The sequence below is a fragment of the Portunus trituberculatus genome, chromosome 24 (assembly GCF_017591435.1).
Source record: "Portunus trituberculatus isolate SZX2019 chromosome 24, ASM1759143v1, whole genome shotgun sequence".
NCBI classification, from domain to species: domain Eukaryota; kingdom Metazoa; phylum Arthropoda; class Malacostraca; order Decapoda; family Portunidae; genus Portunus; species Portunus trituberculatus.
In genome coordinates this window covers 12,687,456-12,704,955 of record NC_059278.1, presented here as the reverse complement: position 1 = coordinate 12,704,955, position 17,500 = coordinate 12,687,456, and the positions used below count along the sequence as shown (strand labels likewise).

The window sequence follows — 17,500 nt, the reverse complement described above, 5'->3', positions numbered from 1 at the left end:
ACCATCACCAACACACGACCGTCCCGCTTTCAAGATGACGCAACCTATTTGTTTGTCCCCCGTGTGAAACTGGCCGTGGTGGTGGACAGTTTGAAATTTTAATCTCATCTCGCCCCGGTCAAGGTCGCCAGCTCCTTCTCCCTCCCTCCCTAGGCTCCCTTCTCCTCCCCGCGTAATGATAGGAAGAATAGACGTTTGAGGGTCGTAATAAAGGAGAAAATAGAAATGTAACAATGCAATCTAGCTAACAATAAGAAGGCTTTAAGACGTCCCCTTGTTTCTATTGTTGCTTTCATTACTAGAATTATCTACGTACGAACTTTTACTTTTTTTTTTATCTCTTCCTCCTCCTCCTCTTCTTCTTCTTCTTCTTCTTTTTCTTTCTCTTCCTTCTCCTCCTCCCATTTCTCCATCTCCCTTTCCTGTTGATCTTTTTATTTTCTCTCGATCATCTAATTTCTCTCTGTTCTTCTGTTATTTTTCCTTGTCTGCTTTATTTTATACTTCCTCCTCCTCCTCCTCCTCCTCCTCCTCCTCCTCCTCTTCTTCTTCCTACTTTATCGATGCTGTTATTGTTATTTTTTTCTGCTTCTTTTTCTACTTTCCTCCTGCTCCTCCTCCTCCTGCTCCTCATCTTAGTTTTTTGCTCTTGTTATTGTTGCTACTGTTATTCTTCTCTATCTGCTTCATTTTCTACTCCTCCTCCTCCTCCTCTTCTTACTCCACCTCTTCTTACTCCATCCACGTTGTTATTGTCTTTCATGTTTTTCTTCTTTTTCTGCTTCTTTTTCTACTTTTCATCCTCCTCTTACTTCACCGCTGCTGTTATTGCTGCTAATGTTGTACTTATTTTTCTACTTTTTCCTCCTCCTCGTTTTCCTTCCCCTTCTCTTCCCCTTCTCCTTCCTGGCCTCCTCCTCCTCCTCCTCCTCCTGCCGCCGCCACTACTGACACTAATGATCACACTGCTGAGAAAAAAGTGACGAGGCAGAAAGCGAGAAAGCAGTAATCTAAGCAGCGGAGAGGTGAAGACACACAATCATACGCTCTCTACACTTTGCCCGTTATGCAATTTACTTCCTGACTTGAGAGCTGGGAGGAAAAAGTTAATAAATGAAAAAAATAATAAAATGGAAAAAAAAAACCCAGAGAGAGATTGTGAGAGGGTGTCAAGGGGGGAGAAGGTATTATAGTTGTATGTCTTGTGTATAACTATTTTTTTTTTTTTTGGGGGGGGGTGGGAGCGTGGGGGTTGTGACGGTGGGAATGCTTTTAGTGAATATGAAATGTGTAACTTGATTTTAGTGTTTGTATATAAAAAGGAAATGTTATTCTTTTATGGTAATTTATTTTTTTCCCCTTTTTTCGTTTTTTTTCTCATATACTTTTTTTTTTTACTTGAGACAGAGACAAAAGAAAAGAAAACGAGAAGGGGGAGCGGAGATTGTCAGTGAGAGGGAGAGGCGAGGAAAAGTATTAGAATTGTCTCTCTAGTTTGGTATAGTTTGGTATATTTAAAGGGATATGTACGCATGTTTTCTTTTTCTTTTTCTTTTTTGTGTGCTTTTAGTGAATAACAGTAAAATGAAATACGTAACTTGTCTTTCGAATGCCTGAAGAAAAATTAATATTACTTTTTTTATGATTTTCTTTATTTTTTCTTTTCTCACGCTCAACACTTTTCTCGTTAAGTAATTTAGTTCCTGACTTGAGAGGAGGGAAATAAGAAAATGGGAAGAGGAGATTGTGTGACGGAGTTTCGGGAGGAGGGAAGCATCAAAATTATATCTACTTTAGCATATTCAAAGAAATGCACACTTTTTGGGGGAGGGGGGGAGGGAAGGGTGCTTTTAGTCAAGAACAGTAATATAAAAAAGCTTAACTTGTCTTTCGTATATCAAAAGAAAATTCAATATTACACTTTCATGATTTTCTTTTTTTTTTTTTTTTTCTTTTTTCTTGCCATACGCTCCACACTTTCCTCGTTTACGCAATTTGCTTCCTGACTTGAGAGGGAAACAAATGATAAATAAACAGAGGGAGGAGATTGTGTGAGGGTGTCGGGGGAAAAGTATTAATTTAGTGTTTTGTTTAGTGTATTCAAAGAGATATATATAAGTATGGTCTTATTTATCTATTTATTTATTTATTTGTGTGTGTGTGTGTGTGTGTGTGTGTGTGTGTGTGTGTGTGTGTGTGTGTGTGTGCTTTTAATAAGGAATAGTATTACAAAATGCGTAACTTGACTTTAGTATATATTAAAGATAAGTGTTAGGTTTTAATGATACTTTATTTCCTTTTTCTTATAAGCTCCACAATTTTCTCGTTACGCAATTTACTTACTTGAGATATGAAAAAAAAAAAAGAAAAACAGGGAGAATAGATTGTGTGATGGAGGGGGAAGGGGGGTGTGGAAAGTATCAGTATCTCTACTTCAGCATATTCAAAGAAATACATTTTTTTTTTTTCTTTTTTTGTGTGTGTGTGTGTGTGTGTGTGTGTGTGTGTGTGTGTGTGTGTGTGTGTGTGTGTGTGTGTGTGATTTTAGTGAATAATAGTAATATGAGGAGCGTAACTTGTCTTTCGTATATCAAGAAAAATAAATGTTACTTATTGATGATTTTTCTTATTTTTCCCTTTTCTCGTACGCTCTACACTTTTCTCGCTACGCAGTTTGGTTCCTGACTTGAAAGGTGAAAAAAATAAATAAATAGATAAAGAGAGGAGATAGTGTGAGGGAGTCGGGAGGGGAAGTATATCAAAATTGTATCTGTAGTTCAACCTGTCAAAGAGATGTAGAAATATTTTTTTTTCCTGGAGTTTTCTACTGAAGAATAGTAATATGAAGAGCATAACTTATCTTTAGCATACAAAATACAATAAGAAATGTTACACTGTTATGATCTTTGCTTTACTTTTTCCCGCTATCCAATTTACTCTCTGACTTGAACTTAGACGGAGGAAAAAAAAAAAACATCGGCAGCAAAGAACGTTATGCTGTTATGATGTTTGTTTTACTTTTCCTCATACGCTCTTTACACTTTTCCCGCTACCCAATTTACTCTCTGCCTTGAACTTAGAGGGAGAAAAAAACAAAACAACATCGGCAGCGGAGATTGTGTGGGTGAGTGGAAAGAAGAGAAAAATAGAAAAAAAAAAAGAAACAGCAGCGGAGATTGTGTAGATGAGCGGGAAGAGAAAAATAGAAAAACAAAACAACATCGACAGGAAAGATTGTGTGGGTGAGTAGGAAAAACAGAAAAATAGAAAAAAAAAAAAAGACAACAGCAGCGGAGATTGTGTAGGTGAGCGGGGAGAAGAGAAGGAGGAAAACAAAACAACATCGACAGCGGAGATTGTGTGGGTGAGCGGGAAGAAAAGAAAAGAAGTACTAAAAATGTGTCTTGACTTTAGCATACTCCAAGAAATCTACGTGATATATTTTTTTTTTTTCTGGTGCATTTAGTGAAGAACAGTGAAATGAAAAGCATAATTTGGCTTCAGTATACAAAAAATAATGAACGTTACGCTTTTAAGATTATTATTATTTTTTTTTTTTTTACCTATTCTCTTTAAAGTGGGTCTTATTTTATTCACTTATTTATTTCTATTTATTCATTTATTCATCTTATTTTATTCTATTCAGTTTTTAAAGTTTTCCATCACTTGCCCACTGCCCCTTCATACTTAAAAATAAGTAAACAAATAAATAGAAAGATAAACAAAATAAATAAATGAACGAAACAAATGAATAAACGAAAGCGAAAGTATAAGACTGACACTGATGGGAAGGATCGTAAAACATGTCGCGAGATTGCCACGAACAACAACAATGATTGAAATATGACACGTTCATGAAGGTGTGAACGCAACAACAAGAATGGTGCACAAAAGACACAGATTTGCCACCACCAACGACAACAATAATGGAAAGGACGCGAAAGTACACACCAATTTACGACTAACCACAACGACAATAGCGACAACAATGATGGAAATTAGAGAAGAATGGGGCGTAAATTTTGCTGCGAACACAAACAATGATGAAAGTAAAACGAAAAACGTAAATTATACCAAAAAACACTCAAATTTATTACCAACAATGATGAAAAACACAAAAAAGAAACAGATAACAAATAAACGCAGCTTTACTACCACCACCACCACCGCCACCACCACCACCACCACCACCAACACCAAAAACAAGAAATAACCATAAAAAAACATTAAATAACTCGATCTCTCTCCGTCACAACATAAACAAACCACTTGATCTTGCTCTTGTTCTTGGTGCACACACGAACAATGATAAAAAAAAAAAACGAAAATAGAATGAAAACACAAATATACGACTAACAACAATGATAAAAGCTAACAAAAAGAAAAAAAATTAACAAATAAACGCAACTTTATTTCCACCACCATTACTACAACAACAACAACAACAACAACAACAACAACAACAAGTCACATTAAAAAAACTCGATCTCTCCGTCACAACATAAACACACCACTTGATCTTGCTCTTGTTCTTGCTGGTGTTCACTGTTCACTGTTCCCTGTTCACGGGTCATGCCTCGGTAATGCAGGAGGGCGTACAGCATCACTGGATCAGCAAAGGTTACCAAGGAAAGTAAAACGGAACTGAAATTGTTATTGCGTGTACGTGCAAGGCTGCCAGTGTGTGTGTGTGTGTGTGTGTGTGTGTGTGTGTGTGTGTGTGTGTGTGTGTGTGTGTGTGTGTGTGTGTGTGTGTGTGTGTGTGTGTGTGTGTGTGTGTGTGTGTGTGTGTGTGTGTGTGTGGCAAGAAGCGTTGACTTGGGGTGAGGTAAGATGAAAGAGAAGAGGAGAGAAGAAGAAAGGAGGTGAAGAGAAGAGAGGAGAGAGGAAAGGTGGAAAGGAGAAATGAGAGGAAAGATTGAATTACATAAAAGACAAAGAGGAAAAAGAGAAAAAGTAGGAGAGAGAAGAGAGGAACGATGAGAATCACATATCAATACGCTGAATTACATAAAATTACATAGAAATTACAGATACCACAATAACTACTGAACTACTGAAGAGAAAACCATTACTAAGAGAGAGAGAGAGAGAGAGAGAGAGAGAGAGAGAGAGAGAGAGAGTAAATGCGTACAAATCCTATAATTACCATAACTGTACTAATTACACTCAACAAGGTCCCTCTATAACCGCCGGGAGCGTCACAAGGGAACACAAGGGAGGAACAGGCAGCAGCAGCAGCAGCAGCAGCAGCGGAGGGAGAGAGGGAGAGTAACCACAACCTATCCAATTAATGAAGTAATGAGTGACGCATCCAATTAAAAACAATAATAACTTAAAAATCACAAAATCAATCAGCTAATTAATCAACAGAATCCTTAATTAATCCAAACTCATCTGCTTTAGAAAAAAAAATACACTAATTTATTCCCAGCAAGAGGCTTAAGCTTAAGATCAGAATTCTCCCACACTGACCTGGAATCATTAGATGGGTAAACTGAACGAAGGCTGACAGATAAATAGAGGAGAATGTTGAGAATACGACAAAAAATAGAGATGGTTTAGCTAAATTATACTGAAAAGTCGTGGCAAAGAATGAAAGGTAAAGAAAAGGAGAAGGAAACGAAAAACTGAACGAAGATTAACAAATGAATAGAGAAAGATTAGTGTGATCTTTTTTAATGTAAGACAGGAGAACTGGCCAAGGGAAACGAAAAGATAAAGAAAAAAAAATCAAAAGGATCACTCAAGTCACCAGTCTCGCTAAAGATCCGACAGTGAGCCAAAGGACAGAGATAAATGTCTTGAAATCTTCCTCTTGAATGAAGCCAAGTCATAGGAAGATGGAAATACAGAAAATAGTGGTGAAGAATGAAAAGTAGAAATAAAATGGAAAGGAAAGAGATCGACTGAACGAAGATTAACAAATGAGTAGAGATCGAATGTTGAGAATGCGACGAAAATGCAGGTGATCTAACTAAACTACACTGAAAATAGTGGCGAAGGATGAAAAGTAAAGAAAACGGGTAGGAAAGGAGGGAGACGAGATGATATTGTCAGGTGAATAAACTGAACAAAGCTTAACACATGAATAAAGAATAAATGTTGAGAATACGAAAAAAATAACAACAAAATTTTGCAACTATGCTGAAAACAATGGCAAAGAATGAAAGTAAAGGAAAAGGAAAAGGAAAAGAGATGAAACTGTCAACTGAATCAACCTAACAGAGCTGAAGTGATGATTAGAGAAAGGAAATGAAACACACGACTGAAATAAAAAGTGATATAACTAAACTTTGCAACTATTATTTAAACAATACAGGAAAGAAAGTAACATAAAACAACAATGAACAAAATTATGAGCAAAGACAGTAATGAAAGACAATAAAAAGAGCAAAGAAAGAAAGAAAAGAAAAGAACAAAGAGCAAATATAACAAGACAAAATATGACCAAGAAAACAATAGTGAACACATTGAACAAAGAAAATAGAAAACGGGACAAAAAAAAGGGGGGGAGGAAACTCATTTAACAAAAAAAAAAAGAATGATAACGAAAAGTAATGATGAACCGGGAAAAGTAAAAAAAAAAAAAAAGCACGATGAAACGAAACAAAGATAAACAAAAGTAAAAAAAAAACATAGCAAAAAGAGAGAAAAGAAAGAAAAAGAATGAGAAACCTAAAAGAAACATAACTATAATGAAAAAAAAAACAATAAATGGAATATAGAATAGTAAAATCCAACAAACAAAGCGACAGGAGCAATACCAATGGAAAGCAAAATGGAGATGATAAAAAAAAGCTACGAAAGAAAAAATAAATAAAAGCATAGATATAAAAAAAAACATTGCAAATTAATCACGAGGCAAAAGAAAAAGTATATAAAAAAAAGTAAAAATAACAAACCAAGCGTAAATTGTAAACATAAAAACGTGAAACGAAGAATTCTTGATACGATGATATGAAGAGTAGCAAAAAAAAAAAAAAAAAAAGGAAATAAAAAAGAGGAAAAAAGTAAACTAGAAAATAAATAAAGTATAAAAAAAAGTAGGAAAGAAATGATATGATAATGAAATGTAAAAAAAAAAAAAAGAATTCTTGCCACAAAAACATGAAGTGTGGAACAAACCAGAGACAAATGAAAAAGAGGAATAGAACATAAAATAAAAATGGGCAAAGAAAAATAAAAACCAAGTTGAACAATCGCAAAACAAACACAAACAAAGTAAACCAAAAAATTAAAACTCTCAAACGGAAAGTAAGAGCAAAAAAAAAAAAAAAAAAAGAGAGAGAGAGAGAGAGAGAGAGAGAGAGAGAGAGAGAGAAACGTAACAACAACAACAGCAATAAAACAGACACAGCAACAGCAACAAAACACAAACACAACAACAACAACAACAAAAAGACGCAAGAACAGCAACAACAACAACAACAACAAACGCACACACCCGTAACAAGCATGAACGTAAAAATGTAACATAATAAGAAGAAAAACCAGAAAAGAAGAGAGAGAGAGAGAGAGAGAGAGACAGTCAGGAGCAGCTTCTTTCTAACTAGTTTCCTGTTGTTATCATAATTATTAGTGAAGCAGCGAAGGTGACGAAATGAACGTGAAAGTGAACGAAAAACTCAGACATCAAAAGGTTAACATTCATTTTTGCCGCTCAGGTGTATCGTTCACCTGAGAAAGAGAGAGAGAGAGAGAGAGAGAGAGAGAGAGAGAGAGAGATAGCAGTAGTAGTAGTAGTAGTAGTAGTAGTAGTAGTAGTAGTAGTAGTAGTAGTAGTAGTAGTAGTAGTAGTAGTAGTAGTAGTAGTAGTAGTAGTAGTAGTAGTAGTAGAAATAGTAGTAGAAGATGTACTGTAGTAGTAGTAGTAGTAGTAGTAGTAGTAGTAGTAGTAGTAGTAGTAGCAGAACTATTAGTACTGTAGTAGTAGAACTACTAGTATTGTAGTAGTAGTAGTAGTAGTAGTAGTAGTAGTAGTAGTAGTAGTAGTAGTAGCAGAAGTATTAGTACTGCAGTAGTAGTACTACTACAACTACTACTACTACTAATAATAATAATAATATTAACTCAGAGTGATACAAAATTAACGGCAATCAGTCTTACATGAGGTGAAAACATCTGACATATGATTAATTATTATGTCGATTTACTACCACCACCACCACCACCACCACCACCACCACCACCACCACCACCACCGTTACTCACCTTTAATAATAATGAAACAGAAGCACGAATATCATAGCACTAACAAACACATCCCAAAGCACTGCCAGTCCATCACCCAAACTCACCTTCAACCTTACACCACTCTACATAAATCAATAAACAAATAGAATAATAAAACACAACACACGAATATCATGATACTTTTTTTTCACATAAACAGCTTCCCTATCTATCTATCTGTCTACCTGTCTGTCTATCTGTCTATCTACCTATCTATCAACCAATTACTCCACCACCTGCGCCCTTCTGTGATACTTCCCTTCCTACCTCAGTAATGCCCATTCAATCAACTTTCTCTCCGTTCCATTTACCTGTAGAAGCAATTACCTGTCCATCTGTATACCCCTTTCTCTCTCTCTCTCTCTCTCTCTCTCTCTCTCTCTCTCTCTCTCTCTCTCTCTCTCTATCTATCTATCTATCTATCTATCTATCTATCAATCTATCTATATATCTATCTATCTGTCTGTCCCTCTCCGTCTATACAAGATTACTGGAACCGATTCTGAAGTAGACCTTGAGAATTAACTACTTTGACCCCACCCTTGAGATCTCTCCAGGTTTTTTTTTTTTTTTCTCCATTCTCTCCCTCCTTCCCTTCATGCCTCCCTTTCTCCCTCTCTCCCTCTCTCTCTCTCTCTTTCCTCCAGCGGCCGATCCAGTCATGCGGATATGAAACAGGATTTTGTCAGGATAACTGTGAACTCCTTTTGTTTACGTGAGAGAGAGAGAGAGAGAGAGAGAGAGAGAGAGAGAGAGAGAGAGAGAGAGAGAGAGAGGTTACGTATACATTCACGACAAGTCTTCTCTTTGTGTGTGTGTGTGTGTGTGTGTGTGTGTGTGTGTGTATGAAAATCTCTCTCTCTCTCTCTCTCTCTCTCTCTCTCTCTCTCTCTCTCTCTCTCTCTCTCTCTCTCTCTCTCTCTCTCTCTCTCTCTCTCTCTCTCTTTCTAACAAGCTTTCACGTGCCTGCAGGTAAATGTGCATTCTCCTCAGGTGTAACTAATTAAAAACAGGTGTGACGGAGAGGTGTGGGAGGCAGGGCAGGTGGCAGGTGGCAGGATCCAGGTGAAAAGGCGTCTCTATCTATCAGTCTATCTATCTATCTACCTACCTTTTTTCATTTCATATTCATCCACAAATTTGTTCATCTATCTATTCATTTATACATCCATCTACATATCTATCTATTTATTTGCTTTTCTATCCATTTCTTTATCTATCCATCTATCTATCTATCTATGTATCTATCTATATATTTATCTATTTATCTATTTATTTTCTTATCTATCTGACTTATCAATTTATCAATCGTTCGTCTATCTCTCCCTCTTTATAAAGAAACAAAGAGAGAGGAGGAGGAGAGGAAGAGGACGAAAGGTGAAGGATAAGAAAGAGAGAGAGAGAGAGAGAGAGAGAGAGAGAGAGAGAGAGAGAGAGAGAGAGAGAGAGAGAGAGAAGGAAACGAGAAAATATGAGAGGTTTTTTTCTCAATATACATTCTGGAAGAGGAAGGGCGCGCGTGAAATGGAAAGGTGAGAAAGGTGATAAAGGTGAATGGGAAAAGGAAAAAGAAAAAAAATGAAAAATAGGAGGAAAAAGGGAAAAAAACTGTCTTCTTCCTCTTCCTCTTTACACTTTTTTCTTGGTGCTCTTTCTTCTTCTCCTTCTTCTTTTCTTTTCTTTTTCTTTTTCTTTTCTTATTTTTGAAGAGGGAAGAACAGAGAGTTTGGAAAGAAAATGGAAGATAAAGGAAAGAAAATGGTGTTGTAGTCATTATTTCATTATTATTGTCCTTCATTTATTTTTTTTTTTTTTTGAGAAGGTAAAAGAAGATAGACATTGGAAGGAGGGAGAGGTGAGGGCAGGATGGACTGAGGGAAGACGAGGGGTGAGGAATGAAGCCAGCTGATGATGGGAGACTAATATTTAAATCACCACCTTTCCTATTCTCTCTCCCCTCATCACCATCTCTTCCTTTCCTTTCTCTTCACTCATCACTATCATCACCACTGCCACCTTCAACATCCTCCCCTCCCCTTTCTCTTCCACTATCACCATCACCATCACTTATTTTACCCCCCCTGTCTCTCTCTCTCCCTCTCTCCTACATCACTATCATTACCACAATCAACACACCACCACCACCACCACCACCACTATCACCATTTTTCTTATCTCCGTTTCTCTCTGTCTCCTCCCATCCTCCTCTTCCTCCTTCCTTATATAGCAGTGTTAACATCTACTTGTCAGGGAACCAGGAGGAGGAGGAGGAGGAGGAGGAGGAGGAGGAGGAGGAGGAGAGATGGTGATGAAATGGTGATGGTAGCAGAGAGAAGATTGAGAGAGAGAGAGAGAGAGAGAGAGAGAGAGAGAGAGAGAGAGAGAGAGAGAGAATTTTCATGTGCAAGTGCGAACATCCTCCATTCTCTCTCTCTCTCTCTCTCTCTCTCTCTCTCTCTCTCTCTCTCTCTCTCTCTCTCTCTCTCGTGTACAAAGGGAAGTGACAGCGTGTGAGAAATGTGTGAGGAAGCGAATGTTTAAAATAGATAGCAATACAAAAGAGAATGAGAATAACACTCTCTCTCTCTCTCCTTCAAAAGAGAATGATAATAACTCTCTCTCTCTCTCTCTCTCAGACAAAGGTACAAACACCACCTATTTCACGCTATTTACGTGAAGTGATGATCAAATGTGTGTGTGTGTGTGTGTGTGTGTTTCACTGTTTGATCTGCTGCAGTCTCTCACGAGACAGCCAGACGTTACCCTACGGAACGAGCTCAGAGCTCATTGTTTCCGAACTTGGGATAGGTCTGAGACCAGGCACACACCACACACCGGGACAACAAGGTCACAACTCCTCGATTTACATCCCATACCTACTCACTGCTAGGTGAACAGGGGCTACACGTGAAAGGAGACACACCCAAATATCTCCACCCGGCCGGGGAATCGAACCCCGGTCCTCTGGCTTGTGAAGCCAGCGCTTTAACCACTGAGCTACCGGGCGTGTGTGTTTTTGTGTGTGTGTGTGTGTGTGTGTGTGTTACGTAACCACAATAGAGATTCACAGGCGATAAAAAACGTAATTAGAGAAAGAATAGAATGGCGGATGTATGAGAGAGAGAGAGAGAGAGAGAGAGAGAGAGAGAGAGAGAGAGAGAGAGAGAGTACAATATCTTACTAATTAAACTACGGATCTTATACCGTTGGGAAGAGAGAATAGAAAGGAGAGAGGGAGGGAAGGAGTGAGGGAGGGAGGGAGGGAAGGAAGGAAGGAAGTAATCAAGTCGATGATATAACGTGATAAGAAAAGAAAGAAGGCGGAGGTGATGCAATTCTGTTACTCTGCCGCGGATGTGACGGTGTGGCGATGATCAGAGAGAGAGAGAGAGAGAGAGAGAGAGAGAGAGAGTAGATACACAAAGAATAAAGTTTGTTTCGGATTAAATGTTGATAATAATAATAATAATAATAATAATAATAATAATAATAATAATAATAATAATAATAAAAACAATAATGTCAAATTTGCACGTCACAAAGAGAAACTGTAAATAAAAAATGTAAAAAGAAAAGAAACCGAACTTTCACTATCACCACTAACACCACCATAACAGTACCACCACCACCACCGCCACCACCACCACCACCATCACCACCACCAAGCATTCAAACTGTCCCCCTCAAAGTAACCACAAACTGCACATTCCTACCCTTTAATACAGCAGTTGGTAGTAAGAGTGTAATTAAATGCAACGAAGTGTAATCAAAGAAGGTAATTTGATTTTTTAAATTATATGCAATCACCACCACCACCACCACCACCATCACCACAGCAAGAACCTTCATACATCACCAAGCCACACAACCCTCAACCTCCACCCTCACCTCTTTACCCCCCGCAAACAGCCCATGATTCACCACCACCCTCACCACCCTCACCCACACTCACACCCACAACCCTGACCTTATCACACCCACATCCACACCCAGACACCCCTAACAAGACAGCCACACTTCGCCACACTCCATTTTTTTTCCTTCCTTCTCTCTCTGCCTCCCTCTTCAATCACTTTCCCAACGCGCACCTCGCCTGGTCAAGATCCGAAGCTTCGTAAGGTGATTCGAGGCCGCTTCGTGACGCTCGAGGCATTGGCCATCTGAATCACGGGCACAAACTCGCGATCTTGGCCTTCACGTGGTTGGCAATAATGTTTTCACCGCCTGGAACATCATAAACATCCCCCTTTTTGTGTGTTCTGGTCACCTCCTTCCAGTATTCCGACCTTGCTCTCTTCACAGTCAGCGCCCGAGTGAAATGAATCAAAATTAACCTAGATCGATTTTTTTCACTTTTCCTTTTCTCCTGCCAGCAGTTATCAGCCACGTGCCTCGGCAGGTGAAATACACTATTGCAACGTACGAAATTATAAATGAAAGCAAAGATACGACTTATATAAAACCAGAATGAACCTCAATCGATATATATTTTTCTCTCTCTCTCTTTCACCTGTCAGCGATTATCTGCCACACAGAAGAAAATACACCAATACGAATCAAGAAATAAGACAAAAGCAGAGATCGACACAAATAGCCTTGATCTGTGACTCTTTCACTTCCATTTATTGCAAAAAAACGAGTCAGCGGAAGAAATACATTAATGCAAAACAAGAAATCATAAAGAAAAACCAACACACGATTGATGTAAAGATAAGATTAACCTTGATGCGTCTTTCCTTCCCGCGATTATCAAAAGCATGCTTCAGAATAAGAAATGCACCAATAATAAGCACGAGACCATAAAGTGAAGTGAACACCTGGCTGACATAAAGGTAGAATGATAACACTGACCTTAATCGATACGTCTTTCCTTTTCCGTCCATCACCACCCACCACGCGCCTCGGAAGTGGGAAGAAACACTGATACAAACGACGGAATTATAAAGTAAACACGTCATGAATATAAAGTCAAATATAACCTTAACTGACATATGTTTCCTCCAGCGATCGTGAGAGGAAGCAATCATAAGAAAATATAAACAAGCTTGGTCGATTTCTTTCACTGTCACTCTGTCGTAGCAAATATTTCATACGGTATCGGAAAAGAGTGTTGATGTTATAATGTATTCTTCTGTTGTTGTTTTTGTTCGTGCATGTGTTAGTGAATATGTGAAGGAATACGCCATAAGTAATACAAAGAAAGAAAAAAAAGAAGGAATGAAAGAAAAAAGATAGAAAGAACAGAAGAAAGAAAAACAATAAAGAAAGAAAAGAATTAAAGAGAATAAGAAAGGGAAATAAAATGAATAGAAAATACGAATATACATATATACATACATACATACACAAGTGAAATATAAAGGCAAATGCTTTTCTGCACAACTCTTACATATATATAATTGTTGGCATTCCCTGTGTGCCAGACTGGCTATTGCCTCACACACACACACACACACACACACACACACACACACACACACACACACACACACACACACACACACACACACATTTCTTCGACTATTTTAATACAACACACACACACACACACACACACACACACACACACACACACACACACACACACACACACACACACACAACAAAACCTCTTCATTTCAATCACTTCATCCGAACCAACACTTCAGCAAAAAACAGCACAAGAAAGAAGATGGTAGTTAGTCCTTGTATAAACCAGAACACTACCAACACCTACCATCTTCATCACCAACACCAAATAACATCACCATTCATCACCAATACACATGCAGCAACTATTTCATCCCTCATTAACACGATCAACGCACGATACAGATACTAAAATGTCTGTATTCTTAACTTTTACTCATTAATTATTGTAAACACGTATTACCTCAGTGCCTACCTGCCCACCACCTGCCCACCACCTGCCCACCTGCCTCCCCGCCTACCTGCCCACGCGCACACCTTCATTTAGCAATCACACACAAGCCGCAAGGTCGTGCAAGTGATCCTATTGAAGTTGATAGGACGGTGTTGCAAAAATAATGGTAGGATGTGGAGGGGACAGACACACACGTGCACACACACACACACACACACACACACACACACACACACACACACACTCTCTCTCTCTCTCTCTCTCTCTCTCTCTCTCTCTGACTCTCTCCCTTGTCCGTGCCACTTTCAATGTGTACAAATAAAAACAAAAGAATTATTATTATCATCATTATGCAACTTGTAAGGTAACAACAAAAGACTGCCCATACTACTACTGCTACTACTACTACTACTACTACAACTACTACTACTACTACTACTGCTACTACTACTACTACTACTACTACTACTACTACTGCTACTACTACTACTACTATCACCATTGCTACTACTACTACTACTATTACTATCACCATTACTACTACTACTACTACTACTACTACTATTACCATTACTGTTATTACTACTGCCACCACTGCTACTACTACTACTACTACTACAACAACTACTACTACTACTACTACTACTACTACTACTACTACTACTTCTACATTCTCAACACCTATGAAGTACCAATGACTTTCCGCCGTGTCTTCATATTGCTTTTCATATCAAGTTACATATAGAAGGAGTACTATATAAGGACGGTCTCTCTCTCTCTCTCTCTCTCTCTCTCTCTCTCTCTCTCTCTCTCTCTCTCTCTCTCTCTCTCTCTCTCCTGGGTCAGTTCAGACATGACTAGTGCAATACTTTAATGTTGTTCACTGAGTTGCCATGTCACCCTCCAAGATGTTTGTGTGTGTGTGTGTGTGTGTGTGTGTGTGTGTGTGTGTGTGTGTGTGTGTGTGTGTGTGTGTGTGTGTGTGTGTGTGTGTGTGTGTGTGTGATGTGAAACTTAAATGATATTAACGGGAGTCAGCTGGGCATGAAGAAGAAGAAGAAGAAGAAATTTGCATGATGATGATAATGATTACGAGGAGCACAACGAGAGAGAGAGAGAGAGAGAGAGAGAGAGAGAGAGAGAGAGAGAGAGAGAGAGAAGGGTGACCCGAGAGATGGAGAGAGAAGAGAGGAGGGAAGGGGGGGAAGGGAGAAGAGAAGGGGTAGTTTCTGGATACTACTCAAGGTCACTGTTAGCTGGGATGGGGTCAAGGCGTAGCAGTAGATGTGATAGTAGTAGTACAAGTAATAGTAGTAGTAGTAGTAGCAGCAGCAGCAGTAGCAGTAGTAGTAGTAGTAGTGGGTAGAGCTGCGTCATCATCACCATTGTCATCACCACCACCACCACCACCACCACCATCACCACCGCGACACTCAGACACTGGAGTGAAAGGGAGGGAGGTGAGGGGGAGTGAGGGGGTGATGGGGGGATGAAGGGGAGGGAGGGCCACGCATACCTGGACACACGGGGTCATCTCACCTACTGAGAGCGAGGGAGGGGGGGAAGGAGAGGGAGGGGAATGTGAAGGGATAGGGATATGATATTGAGAGAGAGAGAGAGAGAGAGAGAGAGAGAGAGAGAGAGAGAGAGAGAGAGAGAGAGAGAGAGAGAGAGAGAGAGAGAGTCATATAAACATAAAGGACAGACAGACAGACAGACAGATTAAGCAATTACTAATCCTTTACTTCACAACGATTTTCATTTAAACAAACACACACACACACACACACACACACACAGAGAGAGAGAGAGAGAGAGAGAGAGAGAGAGAGAGAGAGAGAGATAGAGAACCCCTTCATCAACAAGTATAGGTATGCAGAGAGCGGATACACCTGGCTGTCCTGTACACTTTTATACACTAAGCCTCCAAAAGGACCGAGAAAACTAGAGGGGGGGAGGACCAAGACAGGAGGACCAGTGCTGGAGTGACCAGGTCGTCGACGCCCACATAGGTCCGGGATCACCAGCAGGAGGAACAAGAGGAGGAGGAGGAAAAGCAAGAGGAAGATGAGAGCCTCGCCCTTCTAACTGGTTCTCATGGGTAACCTGACTTCTAACTGACTGCCTCTCTTCCTGCAGCTCACTGACTCCTACACTGGTTGACTGGTTGACTGGTTGACTGGCTGACCTCACCTCACTTTTCATAATGTGTTCATTGACTGGTTTCTTTTTCTCACTGAATTTTCTACGATTTTTTTTTTTTGTTTGTTGTCTCTTGTTTGTACTGTAGCTTTTCACTCTATGGTTAGCTGACTCGACTTTCCTGACTGACTGACTGACTGCCTGAGGAGCTGCTTGTATAACTAAGTGTTCCTATGACTGACTGACTGACTGGGAGACGGTAATGATATGAGTAATGCAATAGGAGTGAATGACTGACTGACTGACTGACTGGCTTATGAAAGGATATCAAAGTCAAAATCATGAATAAGCAACACACACACACACACACACACACACACACACACTCGCATTGGTTCCTGACTGGCTAAACAGAATAGTAATAAACACCACGTACACATTTACCAACCGAAGCGAAACCGCGTTAACTCGACAAACTAGTCAAGAGAGAGAGAGAGAGAGAGAGAGAGAGAGATTAACCACACAGTGAATAAGGGAATCCTGAACGAAGGTGGAAAAATTCAAAGAAAGAAATAAAGAGAGAAAAAAAAAAATAGAATGTGCAGTAGCAACGAGACATACCAAGAACCACGCCCACTTTCCCTCTCACTCTCTCTCTCTCTCTCTCTCTCTCTCTCTCTCTCTCTCTCTCTCTCTAAGCGCGCCCCGTTGGTTGTTTTCCTGCACGTAAGTTATGGCCAGCCGTGGGCAGCGTGACGTCAAGTATCAGTGCATAATGATGCCAAGAGAGAGAGAGAGAGAGAGAGAGAGAGAGAGAGTGTGTGTGTGTGTGTGTGTTGGGGTCATGAAGGAAGAAAGATCCTAAATGTAACTTTGGAAGTAGTAGTAGTAGTAGTAGTAGTAGTAGTTGTTGTTGTTGTTGTTGTAACAGCAGTAGAAGTAATAGTAATAGCAGTAGTTGTAGTTGTTGTTGATAATATAGAAATAGTGGTAATAGTAGTAGAAGTAGTAGTAGTGGTAGTAGTGGTGGTGGTGGTGGTGGTAGTAGCAGTAGTAGTAGTAGTAGTAGTAGTAGTAGTAGTAGTAGTAGTAGTAGTAGTAGTGGTGTAGTGGCAGGAGCATTGTCCCAGCAGGTGTGAATGTTGGTGCCACCAGAGCCAAGGTAGATCCACAAGGTAGTGTCAGCGGGTGCGTCTCCTTACTCCCCCCAGATCAGCAAACCTGTCATGGTCACCGTGACATAACTGAGTATTTAGCGCA

At 39.4% G+C, this 17,500-nt stretch overlaps 1 protein-coding gene across 1 annotated transcript in view; it reads right to left on the bottom strand.

The window, feature by feature from the left end:
- The window catches only part of LOC123508367 (tryptase beta-2-like), a 92,651-nt gene that overhangs the window by 74,660 nt on the left and 491 nt on the right, over positions 1-17,500 (bottom strand).